This window comes from Arachis ipaensis, chromosome B1, assembly GCF_059453495.1.
Source record: "Arachis ipaensis isolate K30076 ecotype BB chromosome B1, ASM5945349v1, whole genome shotgun sequence".
NCBI lineage: Eukaryota > Viridiplantae > Streptophyta > Magnoliopsida > Fabales > Fabaceae > Arachis > Arachis ipaensis.
In genome coordinates, this window is record NC_142436.1 from 108,750,572 (window position 1) to 108,760,298 (window position 9,727).

Genomic DNA, 9,727 nt, shown 5'->3' on the forward strand with positions numbered 1-9,727 from the left:
TCTAATAGATATGGTGATAGTTTACTTATATGGATCATTAGATCGTGATATCTATATGAAAGTCCTTAAAAGACTTAAGATATCTAAACCATCTAAAGAATACTCAAAGGGGGTATATTTAGTCAAATTATAAAGATCTTTATATGGTCTAAAGCAATCTGGATGAATGTCGTATAATTGCCTTATTGAGTATTTGACGAAAAAGGGATTCAAGAATAATGATATATATCCATGTGTTTTCATAAAGAAATTTACATCTGGATTCATTATAATTGTTGTATATGTTGATGATTTAAATATCATTAGAACTCTAGAAGAGATTCTAACAATTATAAAATCTCTAAAAGAAGAGTTTGGGATAAAAGATCTCGAAAAGACTAAATTTTGTCTCAGCCTGCAGATTCAACATATAAATAAAGGGATCTTTACTCATCAAACAACTTATATAGAAAAGATCTTAAAGAGATTTTATATGGATAAGTTACATTCATTAAGTACTCCAATGATCGTAAGATCTTTGGATGTTAAAAAGCATCAGTTCTGTCCTAAAGAGGAAAACCAAAAAGTTCTTGGTCTTGAAGTACCATATCTCAGTGCCATTGGAGCACTAATGTATCTTGCTAATAATACACAACCTGATACATCATTTGCTATAAATTATTAGTAAGGTATAGTTCCTCTCCAACCAAAAGACATTAGAATGGAATCAAACAAATTTTTCAATATCTTCACAGAATAATTGATATGGGACTATTTTATCTATGAGTCCAAGTCACAGTTAGTTGTGTAACACCCTTGCTTTCAGAATGTCACACTTCCGGCTGCGCTACTCTGATATTTTTGGTATTACGACCACTATAAATATACTTAATACTAAAATAAGAGCCTCTTTAAAACTTAAAACCATATAACCTTTCAAAAGAGTTTTTAGTTGAAAACATAAATACATACTTACAAACCATATACAATACTTACAAAGAATATATATATATATATATATATATATATATATATATATATATATATTCACATAATATTAACATACAAAGGTATTGTACATCATAATTCCTATCCCTCTTAATTACAAAATTACAAGAATAGAGGCGAGGGAAAAATTAATATCTAAAACAATACAAAATATCGTGTAAACATAAAATGAAATAAACTCTTCATGACTTCGTCGTCCATATCCTGAAAAGGAAAAACTTATAGGGGAGTGAGAACATCGTCCTCGCTGGTTCTCACTATAGTGTTTAAGAATTTCTATAATAAGATACGTAAAACAAAATTGTGTTCAAGGTACAGTGATTGTTGCTCGTCTTATATATCTTTTCAAAAACTAAAGGTTACATTCAAAAACCCAAAATCCTTTCCAAAAGAGAAATCCGTTAATTCTTTAAAATCTAAAATCTTTTCCTTTTGTACAAAATATTAAAAGTTTTTTTAGACAGCATGAATGACCAACATATTCCAAGCGTAGGTTCATTAAGTCTATGCTGAGTTAGTTTGATTTTTCATACTTTTCTAAATCAGAAACACAAACCAACCACAAATTAAACTTTGGCCCATCACCTAATCAATCATGGCCTCAGGTCCAAACAACTCAATCAACATTCAATTCACTGGAATCCAACCAATTTCAGTCACAAACACAAGTAGAGAGGTTCAAACACAATCAAAGCAGTTACATCAAGTATAGCAATTAGCAGTTAAACATTATTATTCACATAGGCAAACCAATGAGCAGTTAAACATCATATACATAATCTATCAATAATTTATTCAGTTCATTCCCATCTTAAGGTCTTCTAGCCTAAGTTTTCACATGACATTAAACATTAACTACGAGAAACCAAAACTATACCTTGACCAATTTCTCTCTAAGCTCAGAACACCTCAAAAACCTCTCTTTTCACAAGCTCCAAGCTTCCAAATGTCAATTCTTCAAACTTAATCACCTGAATTTTGTTTCAAACCGCCCAATTGAACTCTAAATCAATAAGAACACAATCTAGTTCACATAACATCACTATAATCATCATAGGGTTCACTAATTCAATATTTCACAAGGGTTCAATAGTTCCTAACCATACCCACAAATCAATTGGACAAAACCCAGTGATTATCCGCTACTAGAGTTCACCTAAACTATCAAAATCATTCAATTCCTCAATACCCAAACCATAAAATCACAAAATTGAGGAGACGGAGAACTAGAAGAGAAATGATAATTTCTTACCATTTTATTCAAATAGAACTGAAGAGAATTTTGAGACAAATATGTGGCCGCTGATGGCTCGTCAATCGGAGCTCTGGATCGAAAGTTACGTGAAATTAAAATTGGAACGAGGGTTACAGTATTCGAAGCTCTTCTCCTTTGATTCAGCGCATTCTCCTGGGTAAAAATGAAAGAGAGGCCTTCGATGTGTATTTTATGGGTTGGGCTTAGGTCCAGTCCAACTGGTTCGGCCCGTTGGCCCGATTTTGGGCCAAAATCATTAAAATTATTGTCAAAATTCGTATTTTTAATATTTCTACTCCTATAAATTATAAAAATTAATTTTTCTATTTTTTTAAATAATAATTTATTTATTGGATAAATATTTATTAATTTCGTGGGGTTTACATCATATCCACCTAATTAAGAATTTTGCTCCCAAAATTCATATTCAGTTACCTGAAAATAAGTGCGGGTAGTCTTTTTTCATTTCTAACTCAAGTTCTCAAGTGTGTTCCTCAATTCCAACTCGACTCCAAGCAACTTTTACTAATGAGACTTCCTTTCCGCGTAATCGCTTAATACTAGTGTCGTCAATTCGAACCGGAGTCACTTGAAGCGTCAGATCCTCTTTCAATTGAACTGATTCAGGTTCTAAAATGTGACTAGCATTAGAAGTGTACTTCTGAAGCTGCGACACGTGAAACACATCGTGCAGGTTCGAAAGATGTGATGGTAGAGCTATTTGATATGCCACTGGCCCGATTCTCTTTAGGATCTGGAACGGACCAATATAACGAGGATTCAATTTCTTTGTCTTGATCGCTCTCCTGACTCCTGTTTTTGGAGTAAATTTTAGGAATACCTGATCTCCTTCATCAAATTCTAATGGTTTCTGTCTCTGATCGGCGTAGCTCTTCTGGCAACTCTGAGCGGTAAGCATTCGGTTTCGAATTTTCTTAATCTGTTCGGCGGTTTCAGCTACTAAATCAGGCCATAACAAACTTGTTTCCCCAGCTTCATACCAGCACAGCGGAGATTGGCACTTTCTCTCATACAGAGCCTTATACGGAGCCATTCCGATGCTCGCATGGTAACTGTTATTATATGAAAAATCTACTAATGGCATATACCAATCCCAACTTGCCGGTTGGTCTAAAACGCAAGCCCTCAACATATCCTCTAGGGTTTGAATTGTCCTCTCCGATTGGCCATCGATTTAAGGATGGTACGCGGTACTTAAGCTCAATTGAGTTCCAAACACTTTCTAAAAATGCTCCCCAATATCTTGAAGTGAAACAAGGATCATTATCAGAAACTATAGTTGTAGGCACACCATTCAGTCTTACAATTTCTTTGAAATATAGACGGGCTAACTCCTCTAAGGTATCACTCATTTGGATAGGCAAAAAGTGTACAAATTTTGTCAATCGATCCACAATCACCCATACTACGTCAAATCCTGTCCGAGTCCTCGGCAGTCTAGACACAAAGTCCATTGCGATACTTTCCCATTTCCATTGCGAAATTTCTAAAGGTTGTAATGTTCAATCTTTACTTTTTGACAACGCCACATCATTCTTCATTCCTGGCCACCAGAACATTACCTTCAGATCAAGGTACATCTTGGTACTTCCTGGGTGGATAGAGAATCCTCTCTTATGTGCCACCTTCAAGATATCTGGTATGTGAAATTGTTACTCTGAGGTTGTAAAATTTGTTGTTCATTCTCTCCCTGGCATGGCGCCAATAACTGGTGCACAATACCATGGTCCAAACATAACTTCACAACTTCGCACAACTAACCAGCAAGTGCACTGGGTCGTCCAAGTAATAAAACCTTACGTGAGTAAGGGTCGATCCCACGGAGATTGTTGGTATGAAGCAAGCTATGGTCACCTTCTAAATCTCAGTCAGGCGGATATCAAAAGGTTATGGAGTTTTCGAAAATAAATAATAAATAAATGGAAGATAAAGATAGAAATACTTATGTAAATCATTGGTGAGAATTTTAGATAAGCGTATAGAGATGCGTTCGTTTCTCTGAACTTCTGCTTTCCTGCTATCTTCATCCAATCAATCCTACTCCTTTCCATGGCTAGCTTTATGTAAGGGCATCACCGTTGTCAATGGCTACATCCCATCCTCTCTGTGAAAATGGTCCAATGCGCTGTCACTGCATGGCTAATCATCTGGAGGTTCCTGATCATACTGGAATAGGATTTACTATCCTTTTGCGTCTGTCACTACGCCCAGCACTCGCGAGTTTGAAGCTCATCACAGTCATTCAATCCCTGAGTCCTACTCGGAATACCACAGACAAGGTTTAGACTTTCCGAACTCTCATGAATGCCGCCATCAATCTAGCTTATACCACGAAGATTCTGATTAAGAGATCCAAGAGATACTCATTCAATCAAAGGTGGAACGGAAGTGGTTGTCAGGCACGATTCGTGGGGGAATGATGATGATTGTCACGTTCATCACATTCATATTGAAGTGCGAATGAATATCTTAGAAGCGGAATAAGTTGAATTGAATAGAAAAACAGTAGTACTTTGCATTAATTCATGAGGAACAGCAGAGCTCCACACCTTAATCTATGGAGTGCAGAAACTCTACCATTGAAAATACATAAGTGATGAAGGTTCAGGCATGGCCGAGAGGTCAGCCCCCATGATCTAAGAACTAAACGTCCCAAGATGTCTAATACAATAGTAAAAAGTCCTATTTATACTAAACTAGTTACTAGGGTTTACAGAAGTAAGTAATTGATGCATAAATCCACTTCCGGGGACCACTTGGTGTGTGCTTGGGCTGAGCTTGAAGTTTACACGTGGAGAGGTCATTCTTGGAGTTGAACGCCAGTTTGTAACGTGTTTCTGGCGTTCAACTCTGGCTTGTGACGTGTTTCTGGCGTTTAACTCCAGACTGCAGCGTAGAACTGGCGTTCAATGCCCTTTTGCGTCATCTAAACTCGGCCAAAGTATAGACTATTATATATTGTTGGAAAGCCTGGATGTCTAGTGTCCAACGCAATTGGAAGCGCGCCATTTTGAGTTTTGTAGCTCCATAAAATCCACTTTGAGTGTAGGGAGGTCAAAATCCAACAGCATCAGCAGTCCTTCTTCAACCTCTGAATCTGATTTTTGCTCAAGTCCCTCAATTTCAGCCAGAAAATACCTGAAATCACAGAAAAACACACAAACTCATAGTAAAGTCCAGAAATGTGAATTTAACATAAAAACTAATGAAAACATCCCTAAAAGTAACAAGATTCTACTAAAAACATAATAAAAACAATGCCAAAAAGCGTATAAATTATCCGCTCATCACAACACCAAACTTAAATTGTTGCTTGTCCCCAAGCAACTGAAAATCAATTAGGATAAAAAGAAGAGAATATACTATAAATTCCAAACTATCAATGAAACATAGCTCCAATTAGATGAGCGGGACTTGTAGCTTTTTGCCTCTTGAATAGTTTTGGCATCTCACTTTATCCATTGAGGTTCAAAATGATTGGCATCTATAGGAACTCAGAGTTCAGATAGTGTTATTGATTCTCCTAGTTCAGTATGTTGATTCTTGAACACAGCTACTTTATGAGTCTTGGTCGTGGCCCTAAGCACTTTGTTTTCCAGTATTACCACCGGATACATAAATGCCACAGACACATAACTGGGTGAAACTTTTCAGATTGTGACTCAGCTTTGCTAAAGTCCCCAATTAGAGGTGTCCAGGGTTCTTAAGCACACTCTTCTTTTGCTTTGGACCTTGACTTTAACCGCTCAGTCTCAAGTTTTCACTTGACACCTTCACGCCACAAGCACATGGTTAGGGACAGCTTGGTTTAGCCGCTTAGGCCGGGATTTTATTCCTTTAGGCCCTCCTATCCACTGATGCTCAAAGCCTTGGGATCCTTTTTATTTACCCTTGCCTTTTGGTTTTAAGGGTTATTGGCTTTTTGCTCTTGCCTTTTGGTTTTAGGGGCTTTTGGCTTTTTCTGCTTGCTTTTTCTCTTTTTTTTTTCGCTATTTTTTTTTCTTTTCTATTTTTTTCTGCAAGCTTTTGTATTCACTATTTTTTCTTGCTTCAAGAATCATTTTTATGATTTTTCAGATTATCAAATAACATGTCTCCTGTTCATCATTCTTTCAAGAGCCAACATATTTAACATTCTTAAACAACAACTTCAAAAGACATATGCACTATTCAAGCATTCATTCAGAAAACAAAAAGTATTGTCACCACATCAATATAATTAAACTAAGTTCAAGGATAAATTCGAAACTCATGTACTTCTTGTTCTTTTGAATTAAAAACATTTTTCATTTAAGAGAGGTGATGGATTCATATTCACTACTTTAAGACATAGACACTTAGACATTAATGATCATGTAATAAAGACACAAACATAGATAAACATTTAACATAAGAAAACGAAAAACAGAAAGTTTAAGAACAAGGAATGACTCCACCTTAGTGATGGTGGCGTTTTCTCCTTGAGGAACCAATGATGTCCTTGAGCTCTTCTATGTCTCTTCCTTGTCTCTGTTGCTTGATCCCTAGTGATTTTGGTGCTCCTATCCTTAGTTGCTCCCAATAATTGTGTGGGGGAAAATGTATCCCCTGAGGTATCTCAGGGATCTCTTGATTTGCAGTCAAATGTTCTACCACTGAGCTATAGATCCTTTACATGAATCTCTCCATCTCCCATGACTTAGAGGTGGAAGCTTTTGTCTTCCCTTTTCTCTTCTCTCTTTTTTTTTTTTTTTTGAGGTTTCTCTAGCCTTAGGTGCCATCAATAGTTATGGAAAAGCAAAATAAGCAATGCTTTTACCACACCAAACTTAGAGTGTTGCTCGCCCTCGAGCAGGAGAAGAAAGAATAGATGAAGAAGAAGATGTGGAAGAAACTAGGATTATGAGGAGGGAAGGTAGGGATCTTGTGGGATCCACATATCTTGAGATGATCCTGTGAGGTCCACAGATCTTGAGGTGTCAAGGATTTATATCCCTGCACCAATTAGGCATGTAAAAAGCCTTTGCATGCAATTCTGGCGTTTAAACGCCGAACTGATGCTTTTTCTGGGCGTTCAACGCCCAGATGCAGCATATTTCTGGCATTGAACGCCAGCTTCATGCTTGTTTCTGGCGTTCAGCGATAGCTCCATGCTCTGTTCTGGCGTTGAACGCTAGCCAGATGCTCCTTACTGGCGTTTGAACGCCAGTAAACTCCTCCTCCAGGGTGTGCTGTTTTTAATGCTATTTTTGATTTTTCTTCAATTTTTTTAGTTGTTTTTGTGACTCCACATGATCATGAACCTATGAAGACATATAACTAATAAAAATATAATTAAATAAAAATTGGGTTGCCTCCCAACAAGCGCTTCTTTAATGTCAATAGCTTGACAGTGGGCTCTCATGGAGCCTCACAGATGTTCAGAGCATTGTTGAGACTCCCCAACACCAAACTTAGAGTTTGGTTGTGGCCTCCCAACACCAAACTTAGAGTTTGACTGTGGGGGCTCTGGTTGACTCTGTTTTGAGAGAAGCTTACTGTGCCTCTTTTTCATGTTCACAGAAGGATGTCCTTGAGTTTTAAACTCAAGGGGGTCCTCATTCAATTGAAGGACTAGTTCACCTCTATTAACATCAATCACAGCTCTTGCTGTGGCTAGGAAGGGTCTTCCAAGGATGATGGATTCATCCTCATCCTTCCCAGTATCTAGGATTATGAAATCAGCAGGGATGTAAAAGCCTTCAACCTTTACTAACACGTCCTCTACCTGTCCATAAGCCTCTTTTCTGGAATTGTCTGCCATCTCTAATGAGATTTTAGCAGCTTGTACCTCAAAGATTCCCAGTTTCTCCATTACAGAAAGTGGCATGAGGTTTATTCTTGACCCAAGGTCACATAGAGCCTTCTCAAAGGTCATGGTGCCTATGGTACAGGGTATTAGGAACTTTCCAGGATCCTGTTTCTTCTGAGGCAATCTCAGTTGATCCAATGCATTTAGTTCATTGGTGAACAGGGGAGGTTCATCTCCCCAAGTCTCTTTACCAAATAAATTGGCATTCAGCTTCATGATTGCACCAAGGAACTTGGCAACTTGCTCTTCAGTAACATCCTCATTCTCTTCAGAAGAAGAATACTCATCAGAGCTCATGAAGGGCGTAAGAAGGTTCAATGGAATCTCTATGGCCTCTAGATGAGCCTCAGAGTCCTTTGGTTCCTCAGAGGGAAACTCCTTATTGATCACTGGACATCCCAGGAGGTCTTCCTCCTTGGGATTCACGTCCTCCCCTTCCTCTCTAGGTTCGGCCGTGTTGACTATGTCAATGGCTTTGCACTCTCCTTTTGGATTTTCTTCTGTATTGCTTGGGAGAGCACTAGGAGGGGTTTCAGTGATTTTCTTACTCAGCTGTCCCACTTGTGCCTCCAAATTTTTAATGGAGGATCTTGTTTCATTCATGAAACTCACAGTGGCCTTAGATAGATCAGAGACTAAGTTTGCTAAATTAGAGGTACTTTGTTCAGAGTTCTCTATCTGTTGCAGAGTGGATGATGGAAAAGGTTTGCTATTGCTAAACCTGTTTCTTCTACCATTATTAAAGCCTTGTTGAGGCTTTTGTTGATCCTTCCATGAGAGATTTGGGTGATTTCTCCATGAGGGATTATAAGTGTTTCCATATGGTTCACCCATGTAATTCACCTCTGCCATTGTAGGGTTCTCAGGATCATAAGCTTCTTCTTCAGAAGATGCCTCTTGAGTACTGTTGGATGCAGCATGCATTCCATTCAGACTCTGAGAAATCATATTGACTTTCTAAATCAATATTTTATTCTGAGCCAATATGGCATTCAGAGTATCAATTTCAAGAACTCCCTTCTTCTGAGGCGTCCCATTACTCACAGGATTCCTCTCAGAAGTGTACATGAACTGGTTATTAGCAACCATGTCAATAAGTTCTTGAGCTTCTGCAGGTGTTTTCTTTAGGTGAATGGATCCACCTGTAGAAGTATCCAATGACATCTTAGCTAATTCAGACAGACCACCATAGAATATATCCAGGATGGTCCATTCTGAAAGTATGTCAGAAGGACACTTTTTGGTCAGTTCCTTGTATCTCTCCCAAGCTTCATAGAGGGATTCACCTTCTTTCTGTCTGAAGGTTTGAACATCCACTCTAAGCTTACTCAGCTTTTGAGGAGGAAAGAACTTGGCTAAGAAAGCCTTGACCAGCTTATCCCAAGAGTTTAGGCTATCTTTAGGTTGAGAATCCAACCATATTCTAGCTCTGTCTCTTACAGCAAACGGGAAAAGCATGAGCCTGTAGACTTCAGGATCTACTTCATTAGTCTTAACAGTATCACAGATCTGCAAGAATTCAGTTAAGAACTGAAAAGGATCTTCAGATGGAAGTCCATGAAACTTGCAGTTTTGTTGCATCAGAGAAACTAATTGAGGTTTCAGCTCAAAATTGTTTGCTCCAATGGTAGGGA

At 38.0% G+C, this 9,727-nt stretch overlaps 1 non-coding gene across 1 annotated transcript; it reads left to right on the plus strand.

The window, feature by feature from the left end:
• Window positions 1–9,315: 9,315 nt before the first annotated feature.
• Window positions 9,316–9,419, plus strand: LOC148577861 (small nucleolar RNA R71). The gene has a single exon (XR_015904576.1). It is a non-coding gene; the product is annotated as a small nucleolar RNA R71 (small nucleolar RNA).
• Window positions 9,420–9,727: the final 308 nt, after the last annotated feature.